The sequence below is a fragment of the Mytilus galloprovincialis genome, chromosome 5, assembly GCF_965363235.1.
Source record: "Mytilus galloprovincialis chromosome 5, xbMytGall1.hap1.1, whole genome shotgun sequence".
In the NCBI taxonomy this organism is placed as follows: Eukaryota; Metazoa; Mollusca; class Bivalvia; order Mytilida; family Mytilidae; genus Mytilus; species Mytilus galloprovincialis.
This window is the reverse complement of record NC_134842.1, coordinates 84,513,489-84,521,335: the sequence shown is the minus strand read 5'-3', so window position 1 is coordinate 84,521,335 and position 7,847 is coordinate 84,513,489. Positions and strand designations below refer to the sequence as shown.

The following is a 7,847-nucleotide window of genomic DNA, read 5'->3' as shown; positions in this document are numbered from 1 at the left end:
AAATGAATAGAGTTCTGTAATTGCAATTTCAATTGTCTGTCTATGTACATTTCCAACATAATGGTTGTTGAATAATACTGTACCTAAAAGTAATATTATCGCTAGCTGATGCTATAAGCATAACGATTTTCCCCCCGAAAAACTTTGTCATTTGTTTCTTTCTAACAAAATAAAATCTTTACATCAAACTAGTATAACTATATTCATGCCTGTCATTTTAAACGATGATATCAAAATATTACCTCTGTAATATCTGAGTCGTACGCCGTATAGAAACATTTTGTTCTTGTTTCCTTTTCTTTGTGGCAGCTACGTTGTAATCTAAGCATCTTGTTGAAGAGTTTCATATTTTTGTGTGTCGTTAGTGTGTTTCAAAATTTCATAGGAATTGTGAACGTTTGGATCAGCAATGTTGACGTATTGATGAACTGGATGCGTTTCACTTCCAGAACTGCCATTGCTTACGCTGTTATCAGTACTAGTATTGCAATCTACAGACCCGTTCGAGTTCGAAAGATTTGAATGGCTCTCATTTCTAAAAGACTGATTCAGTTGTTCATTTGAATTGTAAATATGTGTGTTAACGTAGGAATGGATCATTGTTATATTACTTCCACTGTTGCTTGAATTCGGTCTGTTATCACTTTCGTCATTAGCAGTGTTCGGTTGGTTGTTTGTTTCAAAACTGTAGTTTCGCCAGTTTACGGAGTGATAAGAGACACTTTCAATTTCTTCATATTCATTATGAACAGACATATTCTCCTGGTCTTCAAATACTGCAGACTGCATGCTAAAGTAAATGAAATTTTAGATAAATGTAATTTAAATATGATACAACTAGATTTTAAACATATTTTCTCGGTATGATTTGAAATGTCATGACAGGTGCATTAATTCAAGCAGCCGAACATTATGGGGCTGCGCGCGACCCCATTTTGTATTTGTATGAATACATTTCGTGAAAATGTTGTGTAAAACTGATTATCATATTCGTTTTGTTTGCATTTCACAGACTAGAACTGTAATAACAGCATACTTGGATATAATTTGTTGTTGTATTTTAGAGCAATAACTGTTAAAAGACGCAATAAATGTTTGTTTTCTTCATGAAAGACTACACCATTATGACCAGTGTTTCGGAAGCTTACGATTCTGTTGAATTTGATTAATGTAATAAATATATAAGTAGCTCAGATATCAAACTTGGATAATATTCATTTTTTCAGCATCAACTATTAAAAAATCACACTCAAACCGGAACATAATGTAACAACGATTTATGTTCGTTGTAATAACTTTGAAAGATAAATATTATGGTCTACCCGTCTGGGCACCCTGGATTGAAAACAAACGACATAAAGGCTGTCGATACGAAATGCTGCGGTCATAGCAAATTTCAGAGAAATCAATATTTCATAATTTAAGTTATATTGTATCCTGCCTTCTGACAGGTAAATCATGTTTCCTTCAAGGTTGTTTATCCAATAATTTGACACCGAGAGTCAAGCAAGACGTAATTATTGCAGAAACGTGCATCTGTTGTAATAAAATTGGTACGGTTTAATGGGACATGTATTGATAGTTGCAAAAACTGTAACTCAATTCATTTTTCTAATTTCTGTATTTGATTTTTTTAAATATTTAAGTAGAAAACATGCTTTGTGTAATGAATTCATTATTCCTCTGTTAATTTTTAATAAATATAAGTATTTATTATATATATATATCATACCATATGCAATTAAAATTATCTTCTATTCTAACGTTGTCTTCAAAAGCCTTTGAAAGAAGTTATCTTACCTTTGTCGTGGAGATGTTGAAATTGCGTGTTCAGACTTACCTAAAAGAAAACATACCGAGATTATATGTGTGTATGTATCAAAAAAAAGTACAATACAGTAAGTTATCAAAGACTTACATAATGTGCTACATTAAATATGATGCACCTTCATGTTTCATGCATTTGTACAACCTTAAGTATCTTAATTTTGGTACCAGGATTTGTCTTTCATAACTATAGAATTCAAACAAAATGGCACTACTTACTTTCTTGATTGTGATTTAATGTTAACCTATCATCATTTGTAAAACCGATATTTAGTAACATTAAACTATGTCATGATGGCGTCCGTAAAATTAGCGAACAGATGTCATTTTAACTGTTGGTTTTAAAGCTTCCATGTTCAGGCAATTTTGAGAGGAAATGCAGCTCTAAAGTAGTATATTTACTGGGAGACAGCTGATCCAAAAGCAGACTCTGCTGGAATGTTGTTACATAGAAATACAAAATTCACCGTTTTTTATAAAGCTGCGGATATCTAACTTATCGTACAGGTTTTGTTCTCCCTATGCAGACAGCTAAGGAATGTTGTTACATAGAAAATGAAAATTCACTATTTTGATGCTGACATTATCTCTTTTGAGTTTTGTTCTAAACCGATCTTTTTGGGATTGCAAGTCAAGTTATGAGACAGACAACAATTTATCTGTTGTATCCTTAATTTTAGATTCAATGGTTGAAATATAAACTATTAAGTGTAAGGACATCATAAATGTAACCGAACGTGAAGATTTAGGCTTATGCTAGTTTCATACCATTCTATCTAAAACGATCCTGTTCGAAGTTTGCTTCATATGAATAAAAGAAGGGGTTTCATTTTGAACAAATGTCAGTTTCGGCAAAAATTTCAATTTTCATTGTTCAGCCTTTTGTGGAAAAAAGTCAGAAATCCTACTCATCAAATGACGAGCAAAATAGCTTTACAGATACTATTACTTTTATTTTTTACTCTCATAATTCATTTCTTTGGCTTGTTAATTTGTTAATTTGTTTATGCCAGAAAGTGATTGGAAACTATTTATGAATTTTTCGCCCAACAACTTTTAAAGATAATTCTATAGAATCTATTTTCTGTCACTAATCTTCCAATGGGACATTTCTTAGTAATCATTTAAATGTACAGCTATATAAGCCTTCTTTTGAAAAAACGTAATTTCAAATTTACGTATTATTTATTCTGACAAAATGTAAAACAACAAAGAAAAAAACCCCAAGGAAATTCCAATCCCTAAACAATTGGCAAAATTAAAAGCTCAAACACATCAAACCAATGGAAAACAACTGTAATATTCATGAATTGGACCAGATACGTTCTCATGTAGAAAATGGAGGATAAGACCTGGTTTTAAAGATACCTTAACCTCTCACGTGTATAACAGTTGCTTAAAACTACATTATATTGACACCCATGTTTGAACAAAAGCAACAGATATAATAAGTAAAACAACACATACATGGTAATGAATTACAATCATAGGAAATTTAAAGAAAGCAAGTCATAATTAATAAGTGCTATATTCAAAATCGTGTTACTTACGGTTTCGTTTTACTTTTACTGTTACTGTAACTAACACTATGATAATAAAAGACAAAGCAGCAGCAACTCCAGCAGCAGTATAATGCAAGGTTGTCAAATACATTTCTGTGGATAGTATTAAATTGTGTAATTAAAAAAAAGAGAATAAAACAAAATAGATAATCACTGAGATAAGTCGGTGTTAAACTTTTTGGATTTTTGTATCCTCAATGCATTTCAACTTCGTACTCGTTTGGCTTTATAAATATTTTGATATGAGCGTCACTGATAAGTCTTGTGTAGACGAAACGCGCGTCTGGCGTACTAAATTATAATCCTGGTACCTTTGATAACTATTTACACCACTGGGTCGATGCCACTGCTGGTAGACGTTTCGTCCCCGAGGGTACCACCAGCCCAGTAGTCAACATTTCGTTGTTGACATGATTATAAATAATGCGGTCATTTTTATAAATTTCCTGTTTTACAAAACTATGAATTTTTCGAAAAACTAAGGATTTTCCTATCCCAGGCATAGATTATCTTAGCCGTTTTTTGGCACAACTTTTTGGTATTTTGGATCCTCAATGCTCTTCAACTTCGTACTTGTTTGGCTTTATAAATATTTTGATATGAGCGTCACTGATGAGTCTTGTTTAGACTAAACGCGCGTCTGGCGTACTAAATTATAATCCTGGTACCTTTGATAACTAATTATACTGTTTCGTAATCATCATTTTTTTATTGAATAGAATTCCGAAATGGATATATTTTTATCAAAAGTTTGTTAACAATATATACTTTTAATGGTTTACCTGTAGTGGAGGAGAAGGTATGCTCAGGTAACGTATTGGACAATTGAATTTAGAAATTCTTTATTTTAAATGTATCCAATAACAGAACATATACATTCATCACATACTCATAAGGCATTTGTGTTTAAATTCAGTCAAGGTTTTAATGAGCAAACCCATAAACATGTATTACAACAAAAGGTGTTTAACGTGTGTTTAAATAAGTTTGTAATATCTTTAAAAGTAAACATGTTGCTCATTAATATTTTGACCAACCTATTTATGAAATGAAATTTTATGATAAATGTTTTGTTTTTCAAATTGCATTAATATATTGCAATCTGGTTGATTTTTCGAACAAAGATTGGTTGACGTTATGGAGTATCTGTTCCTTTTGTCGTAACAAATATTTAAACGAATTTAACCTATCGAATTTTTACTTGTAGCGGAATACGACGGTTGTCACACATAGAGCAGAATTTTCATGTCCTTCTAGGGCACCTGAGACAACTCCTGGTCACTGGTGGGAATCATTCTTATGTTTTCTATGCTGTATCTTGTTATTTTTTCATTTCTATTTTTCGTCTTGGCATTGAAAAATGATATGCAATAAAGTTTGGCAACTGTAATCTTTCACTAAGATGGCAAATCTATTTTATTGATTTTTCTAATTTGATGTTAAATTTTCATCACTTTATTGATAGACGTTTACAGAGATGGATAGGTTATCAACATTATTTTTTTTAAGTTTGATAACTTTTTCACGTTGTACAATTGTACAAAAATTGTTCATTTATGACAAATACTCATATCGTTTTAATGTTGATCGAATTACGTCACATTAGTAAGCTTTGAGGGTCACCTTGCTTCTAAATTTGAGAAATGATCACTAAGATTTGATTTTTTTGTTGTTGAAATATCTTTTTTTTTCGTTTTTCTAGATTTTTGTTGAGTATGTTTTTCTATTTTACTAAATATCTTTATCTCGGCCGAAAATTTGTCGTATAATTCAGTTTTCGTCAGGTATTTCTGATGACTTAGCATTTAAACTATGCTATCAAAAGTTGCATCCAATTTGGATGTTGGTTTCAGATGGAAAGCTATTGTAAATACGCACGTTATAGACAACATATGCTTTATGATGGCAGTACATAAAAAGTTAGTTATGAGAGTATCTACGTCATAGTTATAATTTTTTTTGCAGTTTTAAAATAATAAAGTTTTTTGCCTTGGAATAGATTACCTTAGCTGTATTTGGCAAATTTTAAGGAATTTTCGTTGCAATGCTCTTCAACTTTGTTTGTTTTTTTTTTTGTTCTTTGTTTTATTTAACTTTTTTGATTCGACGAGTCTTTGGTAGGCGAAGCAAGCGTTTGTCTCAAATACAACATTTCAGTCCTTGTATCTATGAAGAGTTTTTTTATGGACACGGAAAAAGTTAAATTACAAAAATACTGAACTCCGAGGAAAGTTCAAAACGGTAAGTCCGTATTCAAATGGCAAAATCAAAAGCACAAACACATCAAACGTATGTATATCAACTGTCATATTTATGACTTGGTACAGGCATTTTCTTATGCAGACAATGGTGATTTGAACCTAGTTTTATAGCGCTAAAACTCTCACTGGTATGACAGTCGCATCAAATTCCATTATATTGACAACGATGCGTGAATAAAACAAACGGACATAATAGGTAAAAATGTACAGCAGCCAACATCGTAGCAAAATCTTAATAGATAATTAACGAAGAAGCATAAAAAGTATTTATCATATACTTAGCATTGATATGATAGCTTTTGCATATGTGTAATGAGCGGAAGTACACAAGCCATAATTTCCCACCCGGGCTGATAACCCACATCAGGTGCATCTCGTGCACAAAACCCATAATAGTGCCTTTCGTGCAAGTTACTTCCGGTGTTTCCGGTATCGGTTGTTTACTTTTCCATTGTGACGTCAGATATTTTTTATGACGACGTCAAAATTTACGGGAACTTTTGTGGGAGTAGTTTAATACTTGCTAACAAATGCCATTGACAATTATGAATCATTTTATAGTACAACAAACATGGAGTAGTAATGATCGTAAAACTCTTCCAAATTTTCAATGTTTCAAAATGCCTCTATAGGAAATGTTACCATAAATATATAAGGAGTTAATGATGCTGTTGTTGGACAACTATAGTATATTTGATTCATAATTTTATTTTTCTTTATAAAATGTTTGTCTGTTTTAGTTATTGCATTAGTTTATTTGCCTTACATAAAACTATTGCCGGAAGTATATGATAACGCGATTAATACATGGCCTTTTCCACATCAGCTGGGTATCATCCGTCTCGGGCTGATACGGGGGTCTCGGGATGATACCCAGGCTAATATGGAAAAGGCCATGTATTAATCTCTATATATCACTTTTTTAACAAACGCGTTTATTTTAGAAATTTTGAAAATAGTTTCACAACTAATGTAAGTCTGCTCCACAATTTTATTGCCTCAGCTAGTTTAGGATTCTGTCAATAACTCCTAAAACACATTTTTTTCTTTAGTTGTATGGAAGTCTATTAATATCAATTATTATACGAATATGTAAACATCAAATCATCTTTAATTACCGAATACCAAGGTGTCATTAACCTCCGAAAATGAGTGTGGAATAGGAAAATAGGTTTACTCACCATGATTATCAAGTGATACAGTATTGGTATCTGATGTTTGCATTAGGTGAAGTTTACAGTCGAAGAGGTCAGAAGTTGACAACTTGAAATCAATCAAATGCAAATAGTAATTTTCAAAATATGCCGCTTCTTTGAAATGACAGCTTGAATTGTCCTCAAAGTTTGACCGGTTACAAACACAGCTATAGACGTACATGTTAATGCCATTACGATGATCTGTTGCAATGTATTTCCTTGTTGTCCCTAGTAAAATTATGAAAACGTGTAACAAATAAATGTTTCAATAAACAAGTTTCAAATATGTATTCGGCGTTAATCGACTCTCTTTCGTATTGTCAGTTTTAACTGCCGATATCATTTCCATTCCGGGAAAAGGTTTTGAATGCACCCAGGCTATTATAAGTTGATATTAAACATTCATGATCAACTAGTTTACATTATTAAGCCCTCAATCTTACATGGTGTTGTTCTTTCTTTAACCTAAAATGTGGGTGTTTTGAAGTAACCATGCCACCATTTTACAAGACTGGAAATTTTATTTATTTTGAGTTATGTGGTATAAAAAATTGAAAGATTAAAAGATAAAGATTACAACAAATCTCATTGGCACAGTCCCTCTGTTAAAACTGATTTAGTTTGGGTTAATCGTGAATTTTTATGTGTTACACATTGACAGAATGTATATCATTTATCAGGACAAGAACCACTTTAGGTTCAGCGATGAATGGTTTGGAATTTCTTTTACAGGGAACGTACATTTTGTTTTCATTTTAACGAATTAAAAACATTTTGAAAAATTTGAAATAAACTAATGTGAAAATTAAGCAGATTCAAAATTTCGTATTATAGAAAGGTATGGAATAATGTGATATTGTAATATGAATGGAGATCAATATATGCTATCTAAACATCTGTGTACGAAATCAAATTAAAAGTGTGCTGAAGTAAATATACTAGTAGTTACAATATTTTTATCACACATATATACTTACACTCTATTTCCGTCTGAAATGTAT

General features: G+C 31.6%; 1 long non-coding RNA gene across 1 annotated transcript; it reads right to left on the bottom strand.

The window, feature by feature from the left end:
• Window positions 1-215: 215 nt before the first annotated feature.
• LOC143074782 (uncharacterized) lies at window positions 216-3,470 on the bottom strand. Its single transcript, XR_012978080.1, has 3 exons — window positions 3,378-3,470; window positions 1,801-1,840; window positions 216-790 (listed from the first exon to the last, which is right to left on the bottom strand). It is a non-coding gene; the product is annotated as an uncharacterized LOC143074782 (long non-coding RNA).
• Window positions 3,471-7,847: the final 4,377 nt, after the last annotated feature.